The sequence below is a fragment of the Patella vulgata genome, chromosome 9, assembly GCF_932274485.2.
Source record: "Patella vulgata chromosome 9, xgPatVulg1.2, whole genome shotgun sequence".
Taxonomy (NCBI): Eukaryota; Metazoa; Mollusca; class Gastropoda; family Patellidae; genus Patella; species Patella vulgata.
Window position 1 is genome coordinate 4,924,128 of NC_065887.2, and position 12,508 is coordinate 4,936,635.

The following is a 12,508-nucleotide window of genomic DNA, read 5'->3' on the forward strand; positions in this document are numbered from 1 at the left end:
AGCAGCAAGTTCTTGGACATTGGCAGGACGTTGTTGACGTTGACGTAACCTCTGTCCAAGCATGTCCCAGACATGCTCGATGGGGGAGAGGTCGGGACTCAGTGCTGGCCAAGGTAATGTGGTGATGTTCTGTTGTTGGAGGTAACCTGTAACGATCCTGGCCCTGTGACATCTTGCGTTGTCATCCTGGAAGATGAAACGGCGGCCATGACGTCGTGCGAACGGCACAACATGGACTGCCAAGATGTTGTCCCGGTAGTACTGGCCTGTAACACGCCCTGCAACAACATGTAAAGCCGTTCTTCCAGCAACAGTGATGCCTCCCCACACCATAACAGAACCACCCCCCAAATCGATCATGTCTGATGACGTTAACGTCTTGGAAGCGCTCGTTTCGACGACGCCACACCCTCCTACGTCTGTCCAAACAATCAACAGTGAACCTTGACTCATCTGAAAACATCACATTGCTCCAGCGTCGATTATCCCAGTGTTGACGATCCCTACACCAACGACGTCTTGCCTGAATGTGATGATCTCTCAAACAAGGGATCACGCGAGGACGTCGGGCGCGAAGGTGACCCCTATGCAGTCGATTCCGAATCGTCTGGCCACTCACTCTCACACCAGTGTCTGTTTGAAGACGAGCGCTGATCGGATTTGCTGTGATGACACGATTTCTCAAGGCCAAGGTACGGATAAATCGATCCTGGGCTCGAGTTGTCGCCCTTGGTCGACCTGAGCGTGGTCTGTCCTGTACAGCTTGTGTATCACGGTATCTGGACCATAGCCTGCTTATGACAGACTGAGAAACATTCATCGTCCGCGCCACAACCGCCTGTGTTGTGCCGATCTGTAGCATGCCAAGGGCACGTAACCTTTCATTTTGGGTAAGCCGACGCATATCAAAATTTGTTTTCTTGTCACTAAAACAATTAAACTGATGTTTCCACCCTGGAATTCAATGCCACAATGACTGTAACATTCAAAGTCAGAGTCGTGCAAATCTTGGGTTGGACCCCCATGATGATCCCAAGCATCACCTGCATTCCATGCGGTAGCTATTGGTGCGTTTGGGCGTCACATGTAACTGGAAATGTTTCTTCTGTTAGGTTCTATAGTGACTTTTTTCGTAGTCATTTGCATATTTTAGTATTATTCCCCCAAAATCAAATATCCCCTACTTTTTTTGAATAGTATATATAGTTTGCAGTGATACAAGGCAATTACCAATTTTCCATGTTCTTGACAGGAAGAAATAAAATACTAAAATTCAAGTTTTTATTATTATGCAATTGGATAAATACAATTCTCGGTGGTATGATTTGAATAAATACAACATATCATGAATATAACTCATTTGAAGTTTGAATTATTATTTGTCTAAGACAACTGGGCATTTACAAATTGAAATAGCTACTCTTCATAAAGAAAATTCTCTATCGCTGGATTGTATTGCTAAAATCTACGAAATCTGAAAAAAAGAACACAATCAGTTGTATCAACAAAAACATGAATGTAGGTCATGTCTGTTTTCAAAATGGCGCCCAGAACACAAACCAAACATTGCAATTCAGGACTGACTGTTGTCGAGGGTGTATCCTAAGAATGATTTTTTAAATATTTAATCACACAGCAACACAATTATGCACATGCGGTTATAATATAATATTGAATTAGCTTACCTGAAATACCACAAAATATACTGTTTGGTCAGTTTGTCCGCCCGCTATATTTCTATTAGCCACACGTCCTTCGGCCAATTAAAATGGCGTAGATTACATTGCATTAAAAAATGCCTTGATGGAGTTCTATGATGAACATTGTCTGCTTACGGTAAGCAGAAATAAGCAATCTGATTGGTTGATGATTTGGGGCACGATTACTTTGGTTATAATGAAGTGAGAGTGATGGAACTCCGAATATAGATTCATTATATCATTACCTTGACTAATTTCGATGGTAAGAATTTACTGTTTAGGCTAATGAGCGATAAGCAATTTGATTGGTCAAGCCTTTGGAACATAACAACTCTGCTTTTGATCAGGTAGAATGTTTAGACTTGATGTAGATGTTCATTAGGTGAATGTCTTGACTGGGTTCAATGATTAACATTTCGAGCTGAAGCTAAGCAGAGCAAATCAATTGCATTGGTCAATGTTTTGGAACAAGATAATCTTGATTCTATCTGATAGAGAGTGATGAAACTTAGCGTATAGTTTGATTGCTTGATATGTTTCAAAAAAAAAATATTAATTGATATGTGTCATCTATTTATTTTGGGATTTCGGAGGGAGGCATCAGCCTCACTGTTGGCTTGTTTTTAGTGTAATGGGTCTTGCATTTAAGAATGTCATACATCTTTAATCTAGTACAGGAGGTATTAGAGAACGGTAAATCATGACCTGTGGTCTTCCTCGTAAGGTTCAGAATGCGTTGGGTGCGTGTTACTAAATACTTTACATGTGGTCTCCATGTGACTTTTCTATCACAGATTACACCAAGGAACTGTAAATTCTATGTTCTGACCATTGAGCTGTAGGGACATCCGGGTAACCTCGGGGCCCGTGCATGTTTTCGATCAAGTGCAGTAACAAATTAGGGCAATTATATATAGACAAGCAATAACAACAAATCACAAACCATCCATGACAACAACAAGATCAAAGCAGTAGCGTTTTATCATTGAGGCGCTGGAGGCGCCAGCCTCCTCGCGAAAAAAATCAAAGAAGTTGAAAAAATAAAACGGGATAAAAATGCTAAAACCGATGAGAAAAATGAAATGTACCCTAGTTAGGGAGGGCCCTAAAGGCAGACAAAAGGGCCCCACGTTTGAAAAAAGGGCCCCCCTGACCATGGGAAAGGGCCCTTAGCCTGAGTCAACGGGATTCCCGAATATTGGAGTTTCGTAAATTGTAAGGTGCTTGGGATTCGTTTACAAAGTGTATAGTATTAGTAAAATACACGGGACAGATTCCATGGATTATTTTATGTAACTGATTCAAACGTCTAATCTTTCTTCTTTCACGTAATTTTGACCATGCAGTTTCAAAATATAAAGATTGTCTGGAGGTGTAAACTGTATTTCCTGTAACAACGCAAGCTGCTTTCATCTGAAAAAATTTATAATTTATCTGAATTATAACTACTACAGTTATCCCAAACTCCACAACAGTATTCAATTATAGGCAAAATAAAACATTTATAGAGTTTATTAAGTGAATCCTGAGAAATTAAAAAAATCTGAAGACCCCCCCCCCCCCCCCTGGGTGTTTATGTACCGACGTATCTAATATATACGTGTTATCATATTTAATATTAAGCGGATAACTAATTTTTTGACAACTGAAGATCATTAGTTCTGTCTTTCCTGGATTAAAAGTCAGTAACCATTATTAAGACCATTGTAATAATTTGGATAAATTAAAGGGACAATCCCGAAAATTAAAGTCTGAGTATTTGTGAAATTTATGGACCAAAATATAAAAGCATGGTGTATTTACATTGTCTGAAAATTTCAGCTGAAAATATTTAGTCGTTTGGACGTGAACGTCAACACTGCTTATCCGGACACGTAAACCTTTTAAGATTTCGGGTCATCTTTTTCATTGGGTGACCTGATAATCGTTTTACGTTTCTTGAGAGGTCTATACAGTGAATGACCCATGTACTTATTTGATAACAAACGATAGATTTCACCTACATATTATTTTTATAGAAAAAAGTCTGGTTTTATCCAGATACTGTATAATACAAAGGTCTCCATTTCCAGGTGCAGACTGTCAGGTTTAAGTTATTTACAAGCGTATCACAAATATCGGGTTAGTTGATCGGCCTTAGATAATGGGTTTTAAATGATTTTAACACAAAATTAAGCAGTTTTATTCCCCAAAAGGTTAGCGGGATTGGCCCTTTAAAGTTTAATTCAGATTCAATCTTTTCAAAACATTTTGAAGAAGAAGACAAAGACGTATCGTCGGCGAATAAACGCGCGATTCCAAACAAACCATCAGAAATATCGTTAATATAAATAATAAATAATAAAGGTCCCATGATTGAACCTTGTGGAACCCCAGGATTTGTATACCTAAAAGCTGAAGACGATTTGAGAGATAAGAAGAAATGCGATCATGTTATTTACCAGTGATACTGTAATTAGATAATTTATGTAACAGGCCCCTATGAGACACTTTGTCAAAAGCTTTCGATATATCACAAAATATGAAAGCTATAGATTCTTTATTATCAAGTGAATTGCATATGAGATCGTACATTTCAAGCAGTTGGTGGACGGTTGGTACTCCTGGAAGGAATCAAGATTAATATTTATTAATCAAATACATGTAGTTATTTAAAAAATAGGTCAATAAGTGTTGATAAATTATACGTTCAAATAATTTAGAAACACTATTTAGTAAGGATACTGGTCTGTAGTTTTGGGAATAACTTCGTTCATCTTTTTTATATAGGGGGATAACATGAGCTAACGTCCATTTGCTTGGAAATATTCCATGGCTTACAATACTATTGAATATTAAATATAAGGGATAACATATAGTTGGATTAACAGAAGCTAGTATTTTGTCATTTAAATTACCTGGTCCACTAGATTTTGACGTATTAATTTCTTTTAATTTTTGTTTTATAATTTTCAAAGATATATCCATAGGTTTACAGTCAGTTACATATCTTTATGAAAATTCGGGTAAAGTATTCATGTCAGTTATAGTGGATATAGATGCAAAATATTCATTTAATAAATTGGATTTAGATTTCTGGTCGTAAATTAGTAATGGTCCAGTAGTCCTTTTGAGAATTTGATTTTAACTGAGCAATTGTATCATTTTTTGTATTATAATAATGCTCCTTGGCATATTTCTTCATATTGTTAACTTTATTTCTGGCTTGCTTGTATAACTTAAGAGATAAGTCGTTATTTGATCTAAGCGCTTTCTTTCTTAATCTATCGCGGAGTCGTATTTGGATTCGAATTTCATGACTAAACCATTTTTGAGGGTAGGTGCTGACATATTATTTCACCCATTTTCGTATCAAAGTTCTCAATAAGTTGGTCTATGGAAAAATGTTCACTTAAAAGTTCATCCCAATTTGTATTGCTAATTTTATTATTAATATTTGTAAAGCTTGCGCGTTTATAAATATATATTTTGCGTTTTAACGCATTATTATGGTGTTCAGATGTTTTAAAAAACAGAAATGTAGTATAGTGATCAGACACATGACTCGAAACTTCTAGGGTTTCAGCTTTCAATAATTCAATTGTATTTGATATTATAATTGGGTCAATAAGACTACTGAAGGTTTGAGTTATTCGTGTTGGTTTGGTAATTACATTTTGTAGATCATGTGCATATAAAATAGGTTGGAGCAAATTATTTTCGTTTAACAGATCGGCATTCAGATCACCTAATAAAATAATCTTGTTTGAAATATCAAGTGCTTTTTCGATTGACGGATCTAATAAAGACCAGTAATTAGGCGGTGATTTTTATCTTTGTGTACAACAGAGTAAATTTGTAAATTTATTTTAATCCAAATAACATCAGCATCAAATTCGAGTTCCGTTATTCGGGTAAATATTATATCGCTTCGAACGTATATCAAAACACCACCACCGTGACAGTTTCACAGTTTCTATCTTTTCCAGGATTACGCGTGCTGCTTGCACAATAGGCCCACCCCATTAGTACTATTGACTCTCGACAAGACAGGTCACAGGTGAGACAGCAAATTGGATAATTAATAAATCTCAGAACAGTTGGCGTTGGATATTTTTTCATTCCTCCGACCTCGATGATTTTGACTGTGGGGTTGAGTAGCGTCTGTATATTTCATAATCTACTACCAAATATTGACGTTTTGTCTTCTCTATCTGTTGTATGTTTACGTAAAATTTACTGAACATGCCGAAACATGACAAACCAGCGAGTGGACACGCAAAAAGACTGAAAAGGGCTGCCAAGGAACAGAAGGCCAAAGAAGATGCAGAAGGACACAGAGTAAAAATCAGTAAATGGTTCCACCCTACAGAGTTGAATCCTGGTCCCAATGATGATGTAGCGGTGCCTGGTGTGATTCGAACAGGGACCGAAAGTCCGAACCAGCCGTCGACATCGACCAATGAGGACCAGTCTTTTCAATCAGCGGACCATCTCGTTAACGACGACCGTGAATTAACAACACTGGCGGTAACCACCGTTATCCAAAACCCAGAGTCAGAAGGGTCAACGTTGTATTCAAATGACGCAGGCAGCTGGCCACATCGTGTTCCAAAAGAGATGCGGGATTTTTTCTTACGGAAGACAAAACCTACTGTTGACTCGCAGTTCAAGTCTGTTGATTTTTCCGGTTCGAGCACCAAAACTGACGGTGAGAGTTTTTACCGCCGCTGTACGCTCGGTTTATTCACGAAAACCCTGCACAACGGCCAAACCGTCGATCGCGACTGGTTGTGCTATTCTCCATTGACCAAGAAAGTTTACTGCTTCTACTGCAAGCTGATCCTAAGTCCGACAGCCAAAGATAATGCGATGACTCCCTTGTTGACGGGTGGGTACAATTCTTGGAAGAACGCTACTCGCGACGTAGACAGACACGAAAGGTCGAACGAGCACCATGACGCACTCAGATTTTTGCTATCAGCTAATATTTCGATCGACAAACACCTTAACATAGAAATTGAGCGACAATATAACTACTGGTTGGACGTTCTCCGAAGGGTTGTGGCTGTAGTGAAATTTCTCTCCTCTCGAGGGCTCGCTTTCAGGGGTAACGAAGAGAAAATCGGATCGACATCGAACGGTAACTACCTCGGGACACTTGAACTGCTGGCTCAATTTGATCCTTTCCTGAAAGAACATATCGAGAGGTACGCCCACCGAGGCAAGGGACACGTGAACTACCTATCAAGTACCATATGCGATGAGATGATTCAATGCATGGCCTCAAGTCTGTATCGAAAAATAATCGATGAGATTAAGACAGCCAAATACTATTCTATATCCATCGACTCCACGCCAGATATTAGCCACACGGACCAACTCACCATAATATTCCGTTATGTAAAAAACGTAACCGTTACGGAGCGTTTCCTTAAGTTCATCCCGATCCGAGATCATACTGGGAAAGGTCTGGCAACTGTTCTACTGGACCTTTTGCGAGAGGAAGGCATTTCAATCCTTGATTGTCGGGGACAATCATACGACAATGCGTCAAACATGAGTGGGCGGTATACAGGGGTACAGGCACAGCTCATTCAATGTAATCCCTTAGCAGAGTATGTACCCTGTTACGGACATTCACTTAACCTAGTAGGACAATGTGCGGCCGACGCTTGCAGTGGCTGCGTACACTTCTTCACTTTCGTGAATGCTCTGTATTCATTCTTTTCCGCGTCCACCCATAGATGGCAGCTTCTGTTGGACGAACTACGCGATACCGGCTCGCTCACCCTGAAAAAACTATCAGATACACGATGGTCGGCGCATGCTGACTCGGTTAGGGCAGTCCGGACGGGATATGACTGCATTCGCATCATACTGGAGAATATTGCAGACGACGTTGACGAGAAACCGGACTACAGACAGCAGGCGAAAGGATTTGTAGCGACGATAGATTCACTGGAGACCGGCTGCCTACTTGCTACATGGTACGAGGTACTAGAACGCTTCAATAAAACAAACAAATCTCTTCAGAGTTCCAATTTGGATCTAAATACTGCAGCTCAGCTTCTTCGCTCTTTGGCTACATTCGTCCTTGATTTACGGGAAAAATTTGACACCTTTGAAGAGGAAGGCAAAGAGCTGTCTGGTTGCAACACATACAAAAACACGAGAAAAAGAAGGCGAAATCGGACATATGACGATGGAGATGGGGAAGAGACAATTTTGTCGCCTCGAGAAAATTTCCGAACCCAGACATTCGTAATAATGATCGATCAGCTATCGGCTGCTCTGACAAAACGGCAAAATGCTTATTCAGTTCTAAGCCAAAGGTTTGGATTTCTCGGTAAACTCGGGAATCTAAACCGTGATGAACTGAAGGAAGCAGCATCTACATTGTTGGCCATCTACACCGACGATCTAGACGAACATTTCGAGAACGAACTGCACCAGTTCGTAAACGTCATCAAGGACAAAATTTTCATTACGGATAAAATTTACGAACTCCAGATTCTAGAAATGTTCGATTCAGAGACAAATGCTGGAACAGCGTTAATATCGACATTTCCGAACATATATACGACATTGCGTATTTATTTGTCGATCATGGTCACCAATTGCTCGGGTAAGCGTTCTTTTTCCGTCTTAGCGCGGATAAAAAATCATTTGCGTTCAACTATGGGGCAAGATCGCATGGGTGCACTAGCTTTATTGTGCATTGAAGCTAATCTTCTGGATTCGATTAATTTGGATGAAATCATCAAAACTTTCGCGAGCCGAAAGGCTAGAAAGAAGGATGTCGTCTAACTGGAAGATGTAACGTCCTTGAACTTTGGTCAAATATTATTTGAAATCCACCATATTCAATTAATTATTATTTGATTGAGCTCCCGGTACGGTACGAACAAGGGATTTGTTTCGCATTCAGGCTTCAGACAAGTATCGGATTAGGCACCGGACCTCAGAATAAACAGGCCTCGAGGATATGTAAGAATGCACCAACATGTTCCTCGACCTCCGGTGGCCGGGGGCAGACACGCTCCCCCCCCCCCGCGAAAGAGGGCCCTCAAAATAGTATAGCCTCCGCCATGATAAACCTTAAAACGCCCCTGGATCAAAGGCATTACAGCAACATGATCAAAGAAAAGGTGTATATAAAAGATTTGTCCTACTATTATTTTATTATTTGTAGTTCTTATATTCGAACTTTTACCTCATGTTTTCTAATATCATTTTATTATTCATAATATTATTAAATTAATATATATATGGTACAATCGGTTGCTGTGTAGATTTGTCTGATTGGATGGATTTTGAATCTGTAAACTACAGTCACTAATCGGAGAATATAACACGAAGTACTTCATCCCGGTAGCGTGACAGTAGACGGGGCGGGGTAACATTTTAAATCAAACAAATTTCAAAATAAACCAATGCAGTTTGGATACAATGTGCCAGACAAATTCATACTTCGGCCAAGGGAAAATGATGTAATTAACCTAATTCAATATGGCGGTCTTCGGGAGTGTTCGGAGAGCGATATCTCGTAATCAGTGTGCTTAAGTGGTGGCAGAATAAATGATTTATTTTTAAATTCCTCAAACGCAAAGTCTTTATACAAGGGAAATGTGTCGTAAAATCGAATTTGATATAAAGAAAAATAAAAAAAAAATATATTTTTCATATCGTGTCGAGTATTTCTTTCAAATGGCTGCAAAACTGCAACATCAATTGAATCTGTTATAACAAAACTAAAAACGCATCTATTAACCAGTGCATTTTAGCTTGAATGGATGCAGGTATGTGTGTAAATAGTAACCATAGAGTGCATATTTTTCATATAGTGTCGAGTATTTCTTTCAAATGGCTGCAAAATTTGGTAATGAGTGGCATTTTAAAAACAAAAAATCAAATGTTTTAATAAGATGGCATTTTCCCCATATGACTTCGATAATCTCGTAAGATATGACCACGTCTTTTATATAGTTTTCGATATCTCTGAATTTAAAGATAGATTTCGAAAATCCAAAATGCCACCAATACCATGTCATTTACATGGTTTTCGGTGTCGTCGGGTTCAATGCTAATCACAAAAATGAATCCATGATGGCACAAATTTAAAATTAAATCGAAAATTGTGGAAGTTCAATTAATCGTTATTTTCTGTTTGATATGGCTTTTAATATATCTTATATATTATGTGTTTCGGGGTTGGTTGGTTCAAATCTGATGTCAAAAATGAATTTCGAGAATCCATATGGTAGAAATTCAAAATTGCCGGCAAAATGAAATCCAAAATGGTGGATATGGCTTAGAATATAGTGTATATGAATTTGGAAGTTGTTGGGTTCTATTTATATCTAAAAATAATCCCAGATGATGTAAATTAAAATAGAAACCAAAGTAGATATTGCTTGTAAAAAAAGGTTTTTAGCTTTACTGAATTCAAAATTGGTTTCAAGACCTTATTTTGTAAGAAAAATCAGGAAAAATCACAGAAAACTTTATTTACCATGAATTTTTTCAAAAACAAAGAGAGAACCCCATAAAACCCCAAAAGATTTGGAACCCCTCGCGAGGCCTAGTTCAAGAACCCTCGACCATCTTCAGTCCCTAGCTTATGAAAAACTGTATTACTGTGACAATGAATAACAGACAGACACGAACCCGTGGTAACTATGATACCAAGTACGGACCGGGTGCGTGGGTCTCTAAACCATGATTTCCTGGTAGTCTCGAAACTATAATGTACGATGTAGTTCGTATTGAGTCTCTAAACCAGTAGAGTCTAAACCATGGTGTGTACCCTGCAGTTTCTAAGCCATATTTAAAATGTAGTTCGGGTAAAATATCGTTTTATAAATATATATTGTAAGCCCTCTTTAAATAATTGGATCAAATAGACTTGTAGAAAATTCTATGTACATTAAATTTTTGGCAATAGTGGGGATTTCGTGCTAGGTCTTGTTTGTGGTGTAGAATGCGATTCGTTGTTTTGAAAATAATCACAATGTAACAGAATAAATTATAAGCATCCCCTGCTGAGTACCGTCATTAACGAATCCAATGATATCTTTGAAGGTCGACATTCTGACGCCATTGATTTTAGAGCTCATTGTGCTACCTGAGAGATATGTGGCCACCTCAAACCAATTAATATAATTATTTCAACAAAGATTTATAGTTTTTTAATTACACCCATTGATTTTTTAATTACAATAAATCATATAGTTTATTCAGCTCGACATGCCGGTATATAGTTTGTAATTACACACTGTTAACCACCCATTTATTTTTTAATTACAATAAATCATGAAGTTTATTTAGCTAAACGTGCGACGTAAAAATAAATATATACAGTTGGCTTAACTTGAATGTAGATATTAATTATCTATGTTGCATATATATATATATAAAAGTAAATAAAGTATATATATATATATATCACCTTTCAGTTGGACGAGGCAGGTATTGGCAATATGCTCATTGCGGGGTCTGTACACACGTTGTCGTTCATACCGTCGTTGTAAAGGGAACCGTGACTAGTCGCGTAATTCTTCTTGTCACTAATTTCCTCAATTTCACCTCTGTACTCTCGTTCACCAGCGAACACGTAAATGTCGATGTTGACGTCGCAGGATGGGACCAACATACCCTTCGAATGCCACTGATCTAGCTTATAATATCGAAGTCGGCTCCGAACAGTTTGTGTACATACCTTTCTAAAGCCAGACACGCGGCTTGCACTGTTCGTTGATGTGGCACCTATATGTAGAACCTATATGTAACGATATTTTATTATGAAGACCCTTCCACCTCGAGGCCAGTTTTATGCTGTGCTCCATAGTATACACAAATCATCGATTGTATTCACTTAAGCTAACAAATTCAAATATTTACCGACTATGCGTCATTTAATGAGTTTTCTATTGCTAGGTGATTCTTTGCAATCTATTATTACAGAGTTGTCTAGTAATCGTTTTAAATTAAATCCTGAAATATCCTCATTAAAGATACCTGAACACCTTTATATGTGAATCCCGAATAACGCGTTGAAAAACGAATAACAAACAGTTCGTTAGTCGCTGCTTGAATAAAGATTTGGATTGTGTTTCGTTTAGAAGTCATTTTGCTGTGTTTTATGCTACTGGAGAATACTTGGCATCCATCATTCTAGTGATGAGTAGCTGCATATTTGAATCTCGAATAACAAGTTGAATAATTAATAATGATGTAGCGTAACCCACCTCGTTTTTTGTTATTGGTGAATAACGAAAAACGATCCAACTTCACACTGCCGTAATGACTATGACTTTTCAAGAAAGGATTTGCGGGATTATAGAAAGAGAGCTGCTGATTTTAGAAGATAATTTACTCAAGAACGACCGTACTATACGGGCTAGTAACCGCCCATTAATTGTGAAGATTAAAATTCCGTCCATCGATGCGCACATGTCATGTTCATCTTATAATTGTGAATTGGAAGGTAATACAAGGGTTGGACTAATTCTATATACTTTTTAGCGTGAAATTTTATTGTTTCATTCTGTTTCCTGCTTACTTAATCCATCATTTTTAAAATTTGATTATGACATGCAACTTGGCAGACATGCAAATAAATCAATCAATTAAACTTGTTCATAACTTTTATTTTGTTAGTCTGTTTCCCGAAGAATTAATCCGCCATATGTATAAAACTTGATTCTAATATGCAACATGGCAGCCAGACGAATACTAAAACATATCTATTAATTTAATAAATTCCCTTTATATCCGCCACTTTAATTATTTGTTGTGACAACCCACAAAAACATATTGTACAAAAC